We start from the raw sequence: 12,585 nt of genomic DNA, 5'->3' as shown, positions 1-12,585 counted from the left end.
ACCAAACAATTAAACCAAAATATCAAGCCATCAACAATTTGAATAACAATGATTTAAAAAGAATTAGAATAATAATGAATAACATTTAAGATATAAAAAAATATGAATAAAAATGAATTAAAAAATGATTCAAGACAAAATAATCAAAGAAAAAAATTGGAAAAACAAAATAAATTATTTAATAAGAGAAAAAGAAAAAAGAAATAAAGGAAAATATTTGGGCCAGGGGTGTAATCCGGAATTGGTGGTTTGAGGAAGCAGAAACATTAGCCCAAGCACATTTGTTCAAGAACCAAAAATAGAAAGGGATGAGAAAGTCCAGAATGCGCGCTACTTTAAATTGAATACCCACCGTCTCCACCACGTCGGCGTCGCCTCCGGTAGTGGCGGAGAAACCATAATGAATAATGAATCACATCAGAATTCTCCTCTCTTTATCCTAAGCTCGAATTCGGTAATGAAAAGTTCAGAACAAAAGCAACGAAGTTGGATGGATGTTTTCCTTCGAAGAACCCTAAGCTTCAAAAATTAAATTAAATGATGATGGTGAGCTTCTTCTGGCAATTGTTTGAGGGTTTTTGATCCACGAAGCATGCACAACATCTTGGTAACTTCAGCTTGAGGAATGGATGAAGATGAAACTTCCGGCACGGTGGTTATGGTGAATATAAGCTGAAGAAGATGAGCTTTGAACAGGAATGATTTGTTTGTTTTTGATCTCTCTTTCTCTTATGCTTGCTTATTCTTCTTCTGGTGTGAGATTCTGATTAGAGGAACTCGTGGATGAATTAAATGTTAATTTAGTGAGGTTATAGAGATTTAGGTTGAGAGTGAGAGGGAGAATTTTGGCTGAGTGAGTGGATTGGTTGTGATAAATAGACTGGTTTTGTTTTTGAACTGGTTTGGTTTGTCATTATTTTGCAGGGCTTGGCTCTTGACTGCATTGCCAATGTGTTGCAGTTGTTGTTTTGCTGCATTGTCATGGAATATTGTTAACTTAGGCTGCCAAATTGAAACAGGATGGTAATGTATGGCAAGGTCTATTGTTGGTTTGATTGAGCATTTATGGGACTGATTTGCAGGTTTGATATGGTTGTTGGATGTGTTGTTGTGACTGTATTGTCATGATATATTGCTGCATATTGGTTGTGTTCATGTTAGCTTGGCCTTGGTGACATTGCTTGATATTGTTTGGTGCATTACAGGCTTTGAAGCCCATTACCATTGATGCAGTTATGTGTTGCAGGATTAAGTGTGCATGGCATTGTTGTTGTTCTTAAGAATTGAGGATTGCTACAGGATAATTGATGTTGTTGCTGACCTGTTACAGGACTGCATTGTTGTAATTATTGTTGCAAGATGTATGTTATGCAGGCCTTGGAACATGTATTATGAACTGCATTTTCCCTGCCTTGGGTTTGTTGTTGTAGATGAATGCAAGGCTTTGCTGCTGCAGATGCTTGATTTGTGATGTTGCAGCATGTTGTAGGTTACTTGGACAGCTTGGTGCAGGCTTGCTATGCATTGATGGACACTCTAAATTAAGAGAAAGTAGGCAAACCTCCATGGCCATATGCAAAGCAAACTTACTTGAAATGGAAACACTCTTAAATGGAAGGTTACATGATGTGATGTAATGAAGCATGAAGAATGAAAGATGATGTTATGAATTTTAGAATCTTGAGAAAAAGTGTGTTGACTTTGGTCAAAGTTTACCAAAAAGTCAATTGTTGACCAAAGTCAACCTTAGTCAAAAGTTGTATTTTTTCCAATTTTCTTTTGTAAAATAATGTAATCGGCATTTGTATGCATGGATCTTCTTGTAACATGCCTTTTTGAATGTAATGAATAATGTTTTAATTGGCTACTAAAATCAATGTTTAATGGCTTTAAAACATGAACCATGAGCCATGAGTTTGAATGAATGAATCAAAGGATCAAGTAATCATGAATATCTATGGAATCATCATGGATTAGGAATGCCACACATAGATTAAGCATCAATGTTATGCTAATGATCAATGAAATAGGGCATCCCTAGCAAGAATCAATGCAATCACAAACAAAGGACCAAAGTGACAAACAAACTTGTAAACCAAGCAATTACATGACTTGAATGCATCTTGTGTTATTGACCATGCCATGCTCAAAGTAAAACTTGTGTGTGAAGCAACATGATGACATGGCTATGAATGCATGAACAAGCAAACAGTCAAACAAAGTAATAGATAGTCAAGACTTAAACAAGTACAACCAATGCACTGAATAAAACAAGGCCTTGAAGCAAGAACTAGGGCATGTAGAAATCCACAAGTGATTAGATGATTAAGTAATATCAACAAGTGTTAGGGCATGGTGCATCCCTTGAATTAGGGTTTAGGATCAATAATCAGGTCACGGGTGATTAGACAAGCAATAAAGGATCAAAGGCCTAGGGTTTACAAGCTTGCATGGTCAAAAGATGATCAGATGTTCCACAATGCCTTGAACAAGGGGCCTCAACAAATTAGGGTTTCCATGATTAAGGTGAAAGGTGAAGTGAACAAGTGCCAAGGCTCAAGAAGCTACCTCACATCGCATTCCCCCTAGCTCTAGGGTTTAGGACTAAATCAAGAACCAAGAGTATCCCATAAGCAAGAGCTAGGGTTTAGGCTTAATACTCATGAAAAGCATGCCATGAATCCCACTACAACTCTTTGAATCTATGAATATTCTTCTGAATGTTAATGTGCTTGTATGATACCTGTGTGATTGGCATGAATGGTATGTAGATGAATCTTAGGCCAAGAGTTAGATAAAAATAAAAAATTTGAGGTCAATTTTGGGTTATGACACAACCATGTCAGCAACTCAAGTCAAAAGCATCAAGTGTATCAAAAGTCAAACAAAAATGGATTTAAAAATGATTAAAAATGGAAATTAAAGAGAAAATCGCAAACTATGATTAAAACTTACACAAAGTCCCAAATATTATGAGTGAATAGATCTCAAAGGTTGGATGCAAAAAGGTTTTGGAATGATTGAAAAATATATTGTAAAAGAGAAATTAAAAAGAAATTAAATAAAAATAAAAATAAAAATAAATGCAAAAATGATTTTAAAAAATAAGAGAAAAAAGTATGTGATGCACATATTTTTAAAGACTTTGTATAAAAAAATTGGATCAAAATGAATTAAAATGAGTGAGAAAATAAATTGGAAAAGAAATTAAAATGAAATAAGGCGCCACCGGCTAGGGAATTCAAAAAAATGCGCTGACGCAATGTGATTGGATGGCATTTGAATCTTTGCACCTAAGCACGCGCTGATTCACATCATCTTCACCCTTGGATTCAATTTCTGCAATTCATGAACTCGTGTTTTTAGCAACACTCAATCATGGCATTAGCTTCACAACACTTCATCGCTTATGTCTCCCTGCATCAGAGCCATTAATTGACTTTGTGCAGGGAGATATTTCTCAAGAACACGAAGAACCCTAGTTCTTCAAAGTAAAATTAAATGATGAATACGAAAGATAAATTCCAGGTAAGTGAAGGGTTTTGATCAATGGAGTAAAGTGAAGATTGTGGTAACTTATTTGCTCAAGAATTTAATTCGTAACTACCTTTCCAGTTGGGGTTTCGAAGGTCAACAATGGTGGATTTGGAGATCTGGTTCCAAGGAGTTCCAAGCCAAAGCAATGCTCCAGTTAGCTTCAAAAGGTGTCGAGGAGTGATTTTGGATGGAGATTTTAAGTTTAAAGAGCTTGAATCGAAGAAATGGTTAACTAGTTTTTAGAGGTATCGAGCTTAAATAGTTTAAGAGTTTCTTTGGTTACCGAAGCTTTCAAATGAGGCAAAAGCTTCCTAAATTTATATGGAATGTGTTGTTGAGCTCAGACATGTGAAATGGATCTGAATTCGTGTGAATGAAGTGGGAAAATCGTGATTTGCAATCCGTGTGATAACAAGGGTGAAAAGTGTGACTTGTGCATGAAACCTGGTCGTTTTACACTCCATTCTATGCGTTTTGTCAAGACAAACAAGTTTACACATGTGTGGTGGTCCCAGATTGAAGCATGATTGATTACAAGTTTTAGGTCATGCATGAAATGCAGAGTCCATGGCACCATGTTTGAGCTTAGGCCAAATGAGATTCCCTTGTGCGTTTTGCAATTTTCTTCGTGCCAAATGTTCATGTTATTGCAAATAATTGAATGCAAAAATAACCAACACAAAAGGAGGTTTAAGGAGAAAATGTTAAGTGTTGGAAGTTGAGGTCGTAACATGCTCTTTAGGTCAGGCATTTGGTTAAGCAGTCTTGGCACACTTTGGGCATCTTAAGGTCCCAAGTTCTTGACACCATAAATTTTGATTCCCTCGTGCATTTTGATCCAAACTTGGGCCAAATGATCCTTGACATAAGCTTAATAAGATGCAAAAGGAATGGTCAGTATAACAACTGCCCTAGGTCCAACACAGAGACTAATGGTCAGTATTCCCTTTGTGGCCAAAATCAATTTAAAAGAGTATCTCACATAAAAATAATTAAGAACAATAAGTAATTAAATAGGATTATAGATCAAAATGTTCATACAAAGTCAAATCAACATATTATCCAACAATATTGAAATAAGTTCATCATAACACAACCTAACCTAAAGGAGTTTAACTACTCATAGTTCATATTAGAATATCAAAAACAATAGATGAGAATAACATGTGAATTCCCTTGAAGTAATGGCCTCCAATGACTTCCAATGCTCTCAAAGTCACCCTTGATGCTGTAAAAATCGTAGTTTGCTCTCCAAAATTCGTAACCCTTGGAAAAGTGCATAATTTCTCCTTAAAAAAAGCTCATAATGGATCAGACATGACAGAAAAAGCCCAGAAAAAGGAGTCATTGCGCGCATGATGACTTACATCGCGTGCGCGATGCAGCCTTTATGTCATATCGCGTGTGCGATGCTGCACGTGATTATTCCTGTGGTTCACGCTTTGCTCCCATTTTCACTAAGTCCAATTTCTTCACACTTAGATATTTTTTTCCTCATTCTTTGGTCTTTCTTATTCATTTTAGCTCACTTTCACTTGTTTTGATTCAATACTTCGACTAAATTCATGCAATGATGGACTGTCATCCATATTCAAAAATAAGATCCGCATGGATGCCAAGGTACATATCTATAAGGAAAGACTGGTTGCTAAGGGCTATAAGCAAATTCATGGTGTAGACTATGATGAACCCTTTTCAAAAGTTGTAATTCTCAAATATGCTTAAATTTTACTTGTTATCGCTTCATTACATGATTATGAAATATGGCATAAGGATGTCAATAATGCTTTACTTAATAGGAATCTTCTTTAGGATGTGTACATGACACAACCTGAAGGATATGACATACCACATGAAGTCCAAAAGATATGCGAGTTACATCGATCAATTTATGGATTAAAGCATGCTTCTAGAAGTTGGAATCTTCATTTTGATGAAACAGTAAAACAATATGGATTAATTAAAAATGATGACGAGCCTTGTGTCTACAATAAGGTTAGTGAAAGCGTTATTTTCTTCTTGATATTATATATAGATGACATATTACCGATTATAAATTATGTCCCTGCCATGAAACAACTGAAAACTTGGCCAGGGAAATTCTTTTCTACGAAGGACATTGGTGAATCAATCTATGTATTAGGAATTAGGATCTATAGAGATAAATCACAAAAATAGATTGGTGTGAGTCAGGGCACATACATAGACAAAGTGTTGAGACATTTTAATATGCATGATTCGAAGAAAAGATTCATACCTATGCAAAATGGCTTGTATATATCAAAAACATAATCCATTTCATTTGTATGAATAAGATTCCATATGCATCTGTAACTATCATGTATGCCATGTTATGTACTCGGCTAGATGTCTCATATGCTTTAAGTGCGACAAGTAGGTATCAGTCTGATCTCGATGATGCTTATTAGGTTGTTTTCAAGAATACCCTTAAGTAATTGGGAAGTAATAAGGACTCATTATTGATATATGAGGGTAGGGAATATCTTGTTGTAATTGGATACACTGATGCTAGCTTATAGACAGATAAGGATGACTAAATATTGCAATTTGATTATGTGTTTTGCTCAAATGGTGCAGTTGTGAGCTGGAAATGGAAAAGTTAAAAGAAAGATACAGTTGTTGATTTTACAATTGAGGCTAAGTATATTGTTGTCTCAAATTCATCAAGGAAGTTGTTTGGATCAATAAGTTCATTAGTGAACTTGGAATAATGCATATCATTGTGGATCCCATTAATCTCTATTGTGATAACAATGGTGCTATCGCACAAGCTAAGGATCCTAGATCTCACTGATGATCCAAACACACTCTTAGGTGATGTCACCTAATTTAAGTGATAGTAGATAGATGAAATGTGAAGATATGTAGAGTGTCAATACTTGACAATGACGTTGACCCATTAACAAAGCCTCTTGCGTAACAGAAGCATGACAATCTTACTAGATCTATGGGTATTAGATGAATGCTTGATTGGCTATAGTGCTAGTGGGAGATTGTTGGTGTAATACCTATAGACCAATAATTTTATTAGAACTTGGTACATGTATTGAGTTATTTATTAAAAATAAAAGTCATTTCTTTGTTATGCTTGTTTTTCCAAAATAATAAAGTCCCTAGAATAGCTAGTTCATTTAATGAAACATTAAGTGTAACTTAATCATGAGATATCATTAAACATAAGGACATTATTATTAAAGCATCCATAATAAATCTTTATAGTAAGGTGGGATAACATTAAAACATTGAGACTATTATATGGATAGACTGATAATTATTTCTCATGGATCATGGATAAAAGGTTATCAAGTCTTCATATAGGTATGAATATCATGAGTAACATTTATACTGGATTGACCCATCAACAGAATACTTCATAGAATGTTATGCAAGTGTCATAAGTTATTCTCGAGGTGATAGTGGTGTATACCATCCTTTGACCTAAAACCATTATGGACCCTAGATGTGAAGTCGAGTATTTTATTGTCAATCAAAAATTGTTTGTAACAGGATGACCATAAAGATTGTTAATGGATACTCTACAAATCATGTTGAGGGACATGAGTTACCTAGATAAAATTCACTCATCCCGCTTAACTTGATATATGTCTAAGGGCCCAATATTGAATTGGACAAGGGTGTTACAGTCTACGCCTTTTGTTCAATATATGCATGGGGGTTGGTGTAAGCCCTAGAGGCCAATACTTTTGGTACTTGTATCGAATTATTTATTAATAATAAAAGGCTTTTTCTTTATTATGTTTGTTTAATAAACTCTCTAGAATAGTTAGTCCGTTTAATATATCAAGTGTTTCTTAATCATGAGATCCCATTAACATAAGGACACTATTCTTAAAGTATTTTTAGTCGAGCTTTATTGTGAAGTGGGATAACATTAAAGCATTAAGACTATTATGTATATAGACTCACTACGCCAAAAACTGGAATAGACAGCGCACCTTAGAGGGCGCTTTATTACAAAAGCGCTCTCTAAAGTGAAGCGAAAAAATAAGGAGCAATAGACAACGCACTTTAGAGGGCGCTTTTGTAATAAAGCGCCCTCTAAGGTGAAGCAAAAAAATAAGGAGGAGATAGAGGGACAACAATACATGGCGCTTTTTAGAAAGCGTCCTCTAAGGTTACCCTTAGAGGGCGCTTTTAAAGAAGCGCTCTATAAGTCCATGTGCATTTCCAGTTTATAAAGCGCTTCTGGAAAGCCTTAGAGAGCGCTTTCATAAGCGCCCTCTTAGGCCCCCTTTAGAGGGCGTTTTTTTTCCACAAGCGCCCTCTAAGGTCCCCTTTAGTAAACATTAAAATTATAACATACTGCGCATTTTGTTATTTCACTCTCTGTTATTTTCGTTCTTTTTCACGTTAGGGTTCTCACTGCTACCATTTTCGCTACTTCTAAGGCGTTCTCCTTCCACCTCTGTTAGATCTACGACGTTTCCTCCTTCTACCAATCAAAGGTACACTATGCAGCTTATGAGTGTATTTATTCTAGCATACATTATTACTTGCACTATTGCTTTGTTTTAGCTTTGCCCCATTTCAGTTTTATGTTATTGTTGTCTATGCTACGTTTGTTTCGACCATCAATTGACGGTTGGTTTTTAAATTGCTGAATTTGATATCGCTATGAATCACATTCGAAGACTGTTGTTAGGGTTCAGTTATGGTTGCATTATAGAGACATTAGAAACCTTTGATTTCGCGGCTTAGATTGTAGTTTAACAACATTTTGTAAAACCCTAAAAAAGTTTCAAATTTTTGACTATTCAGGCAACAATATCTAAAACACCTTCTACCAATCAAAGGTACACTATGCAGCTTATGAGTGTATTTATTCTAGCATACATAGCGTAGCTAGTAACTTAAGAAGTTTAGGTATGGATGTTATTAGGTATACGTTCTATTCTTCCAGAAAAAGTAAGAAGCTCTATAACTAAGTTGTGTTCTTTCTTCAAGTCAATTTGCAGTAAGGTGATCGATCCTGCGATCTTACCAATGTTGCAAAAAGAAATCGTTATTACTTTGTGTGAGCTTGAAATGTTTTTTCCTCCATCATTTTTTGACATAATGGTACATCTAGTTGTTCATCTTGTGAAAGAGACACAATTGTGTGGACCAGCTTATATGAGATGGATGTACCCTGTTGAACGTTATATGAAAATATTAAAAGGGTACGTGAAGAACCGAAGTCGACCAGAAGGTTGTATGGTTGAAAGATACATTGTTGAAGAAGCGATTGAGTTTTGTACTGAATATTTGTCTAATGTTCAGTCAATCGGACTCCCCAAGTCTCAGCTTGTCGAAAAGAAAGAAGGAAAAAATCTAATTGGAAATAAAATCGTGGCAGTATCAAGGGTCGAACGGGATCAAGTGCATTTGTATGTTCTGCACAATGAGAATGAGGTTGAGCCGTATGTTGAAATTCACAAGGATGTTCTCTGAGGTTTAAATCCCAATAGAAATGAAAATTGGATAGTACGAGAGCACAATCGATGTTTTATACCTTGGTTTAAGGATCATATTTATTCAAAGTATTATTCAGATCCCGCTTCAATAACAGAAAGGTTGAGATGCTTAGCATATGGTCCAAGTTTCCATGTTTTTTCTTATAGCGCATACGCGATTAATGGATACACATTTTATACCAAAGAACAAGATGATAAAAGTACTATGCAGAATAGTGGTGTCACCGTGGTAGCTGAAGCAATGCACATATCAAGTGTGAAAGACTTAAACCCCAAATTTGCAAATCTGTCGTATTTTGGTGTTATCGAGCGCATTTGGGTGTTTGATTATGAGAAGTTTCAGATTCCTATATTTGGTTGCAAGTGGGTTGAAAATAATAACGGCATTCGAATGGATAAGTCAGGATTTTTGCAAGTGGATCTTAATAGGGTGGGATACAAAGATGAGTCTTTTATTCTAGCCTCTCAAGCTAGACAAGTGTTCTATGTCAATGATCCGAAAAGTACGAAATGGTCTATAGTTCTTTTTTCCAACAAAGTAATTGATGAAAACATTGGAGATCAAGGTGATATTGATGTTGAGATTGAATCGTTTACCAGAAATAATCAAGATGAGAATATTATATCAAATGATTCATATATTAGAAATGATCATAATGAGGGTATTTGGATCAATCCAACCGTCCGTGTTGTTAAGAGACATGTAGAACATATTCCAACCAAGAAAAGAAAGAGAACTTAGTGAAAAAGGTACAGGTCAAATGATTTTAATTGTTTTCTTTATTACAGGTAAAATGGCTTTTATGTTTTTAATTGTTTTTATATTTGTCATCTGATTTTAATTGTTTTCTTTATTACAGGTAAAATGGCTATTATGAAGTCAATCATTCGTGCAAGGGGCAAGGGATACTTGAAAGTATCAATTGATATTTGTTTAGATGGAGATGTTCCATTGTCGTCAAGCCTCATTCGCGTAGATGATGATGTTGGATATTTGAAAGTATCCCTCTACGACAATGGAACATGTCCATCTAAACAAATATCAATTCTATCTTCAAAAGATAAGGGACCAAAAACATAAGGGGATTACGCAGCAAATCGAGTCAGTTGCATCAAAAAAAAGGTATAAATACAATTATATGATATTTATGCATAGAAAATGTTAATTCTTGATCTTATACTTCACCTAACTAATTTTATGATATTTTAGGTTCATGCTATTGATATTGAACAAAAAGAGGTTGTTGCTAAGAAGACTGCGGCTAGCAAAAAAAACATACATCTCAGAGATGCTTTTGCTACTTAGTTTTATTTCTTTTTAAGTTATGAATTGGTTGTATATTTAGAATCTTTAGAAGTTAAACGATTATATATCAGTGGATTGTTGTATATGTATGGATTGTTGTATATAAGGCTTGTTGAATGCAATGTGTGAAAAAGGGCTTCAAATTATACAGTTTTGGGTGTACTACTTCAATATACAGGTTGTCTAAAATAAATAAATAAATATAGCGCTTTTAAAAAAAAAAAAAATAACCACCCACTTTAGAGGGTGCTTTCCAAAATAAGCGCCCTCTAAACCCTTTAAATTTCCATTTTAGAGGGCGCTTTCCAGTAAAAACGCCCTCTAAACCCTTAAAAGTTTCCACTTTAGAGGGCGCTTTCCAGTAAAAGCGCCCTCTAAACCCTTAAAAGTTTCCACTTTAGAGGGCACTTTCTTTAAAAAGCGCCCTCTAAAGTGGCCCTTAAAGGGCTTAAAGAGCCACTTTAGAGAGCGCTTTCACCAGGAAAAAAGCGCTGTCTTTACCTATGCCAGCGCCAGATTAGAGGGCGCTTTAAAACGCTGTTATAGGCCAAAAAAAGCGCCCTCTTTTCCCTTATTTGGCGTAGTGACTGATGATCACATCTCATGGATCATGGATAAGGAGTTATCAAGTCTTAAACATACGTATGAATATTAAGAGTAATATTTATACTGGATTGACCCGCTATGAGAATACTATATAGAATGTTATGCAAAGTGTTATAAGTTATTCTCATGGTGATAATGGTGTATACCACCCTTCGACCTGAAACCACTATGGACCCTAGATGTAGAGTCGAGTGCCTTATTGCTGATCAAACATTGTCCGTAACTGGTTGACCATAAAGACAGTTGATGGGTACTCCACGAAGCATGTTGGGGGACATGAGTGACCTAGATGGAATTTGCCCATCCTGCGTAACAGGATAAATGTCTACGGGCTCAATATTGAACTAGACAAGGATGACACTGTCTATGCCTTGTGTTCAATATAGACATAAGGGCATAAGGGTAATTGTACACATAAGTACTATCACAAAAGGATTTGTCAGATCACATGACATTTTTGTGTCTTGGGTAGCAGTGATGTGTTGCTAGATACCGATCACTGTTTATTATGTTAAATACGTGATTTAATATAATTTCTAATCTCGCGAAAACCTACAAGGTCACATACAAAAAGGACAGAATGATGAGAGATAGAGTAAATAAGGAACACTGTAAGATATTGTGCACTTAAGTGAATTATAGAACATCGTAAGGTGAGGTGTACTTAAGTAGAATACGAAATATGGTAAGGTACCACGCGCTTAAGTGATTTTGTCATATCATAAGATATAGGCCACATACACTTAAGTGGCCTTTTTAGCTTGCAGCCCACACAAGTGGTTCTATAAATAGAACCCTTGTGCAGAAGCATTTGCGCAGTTGAAATCGTCTCTCTCTCTCTCTCTCTCTCTCTCTCTCTCTCTCAAAGCCTTCATTCGTAGCAGCTAACACTGAGATTGAAGGAATCTGTTCGTGTGGACTGAGTAGAGGCGTTGTCACCATTCAACGTACGTGATCGCTTCGTAGATCTGCATCAAAGGTTTCAATCGCCACAAGAGGTAACAATTCTATCACTGATCATGCCCATTCGTAAGGATCACTAAAGGGGAAATTTTTTAAATTCCACTGCGTTTTAGATCGCTATTCTCCTTCAGTGGTATCAGAGCTACTTACGAAACCATGCATCTGATAGCTGTTTATTTTTTGTATTTTTTGTATTAATATGATTAAAAGACATAATGAATCAAAGAATAAACGAGTAATTAAATTTGGCATCATATGTGTACGATTTGGATGATTGATGTTGACTATGCTTCGGAATCTAACGTTAGTATGGTGAAGCAGCGATACATCGATCGTTCATAGGTTACGCAATTGAGATCGATCAAGTTATATATATGATATAAGTAATCATGATACAAAATACGATATATATGATATATTGTTTCTGTTTCGTTCATTCAAACACTTAATGGTTATTTTCCTTTGAGCGATCAATGGTCATTTGCTTCTTGATCCGACATTAGTATGGTGAAGCAATGATGTGTTGATCAATCATATTGAATTAACAACCGATGTGTGTTTGACGGTCTGATATTGGTGCATTAGGGTTCATGACAGTACAAGGGTTGTGCTGTCAAAGAGTTATGTGATTAGGGTTGTGACTGCGCAAGAGTTATGCGTTAAAGTATCAAGTGTTGA

At 35.5% G+C, this 12,585-nt stretch overlaps 1 long non-coding RNA gene across 1 annotated transcript; it reads left to right on the top strand.

Annotated features, from left to right (window-relative positions):
- Positions 1-259: 259 nt before the first annotated feature.
- LOC127097192 (uncharacterized) lies at positions 260-1,873 on the top strand. The gene is made up of 2 exons (XR_007792948.1): positions 260-1,361; positions 1,480-1,873. It is a non-coding gene; the product is annotated as an uncharacterized LOC127097192 (long non-coding RNA).
- The last annotated feature ends 10,712 nt before the right edge of the window (positions 1,874-12,585 follow it).

The sequence above is a fragment of the Lathyrus oleraceus genome, chromosome 6 (genome assembly GCF_024323335.1).
Source record: "Lathyrus oleraceus cultivar Zhongwan6 chromosome 6, CAAS_Psat_ZW6_1.0, whole genome shotgun sequence".
Classification (NCBI taxonomy): Eukaryota; Viridiplantae; Streptophyta; class Magnoliopsida; order Fabales; family Fabaceae; genus Lathyrus; species Lathyrus oleraceus.
Note: the sequence above shows the minus strand (reverse complement) of the source record. Positions and strands in the feature narration are given on the sequence as shown.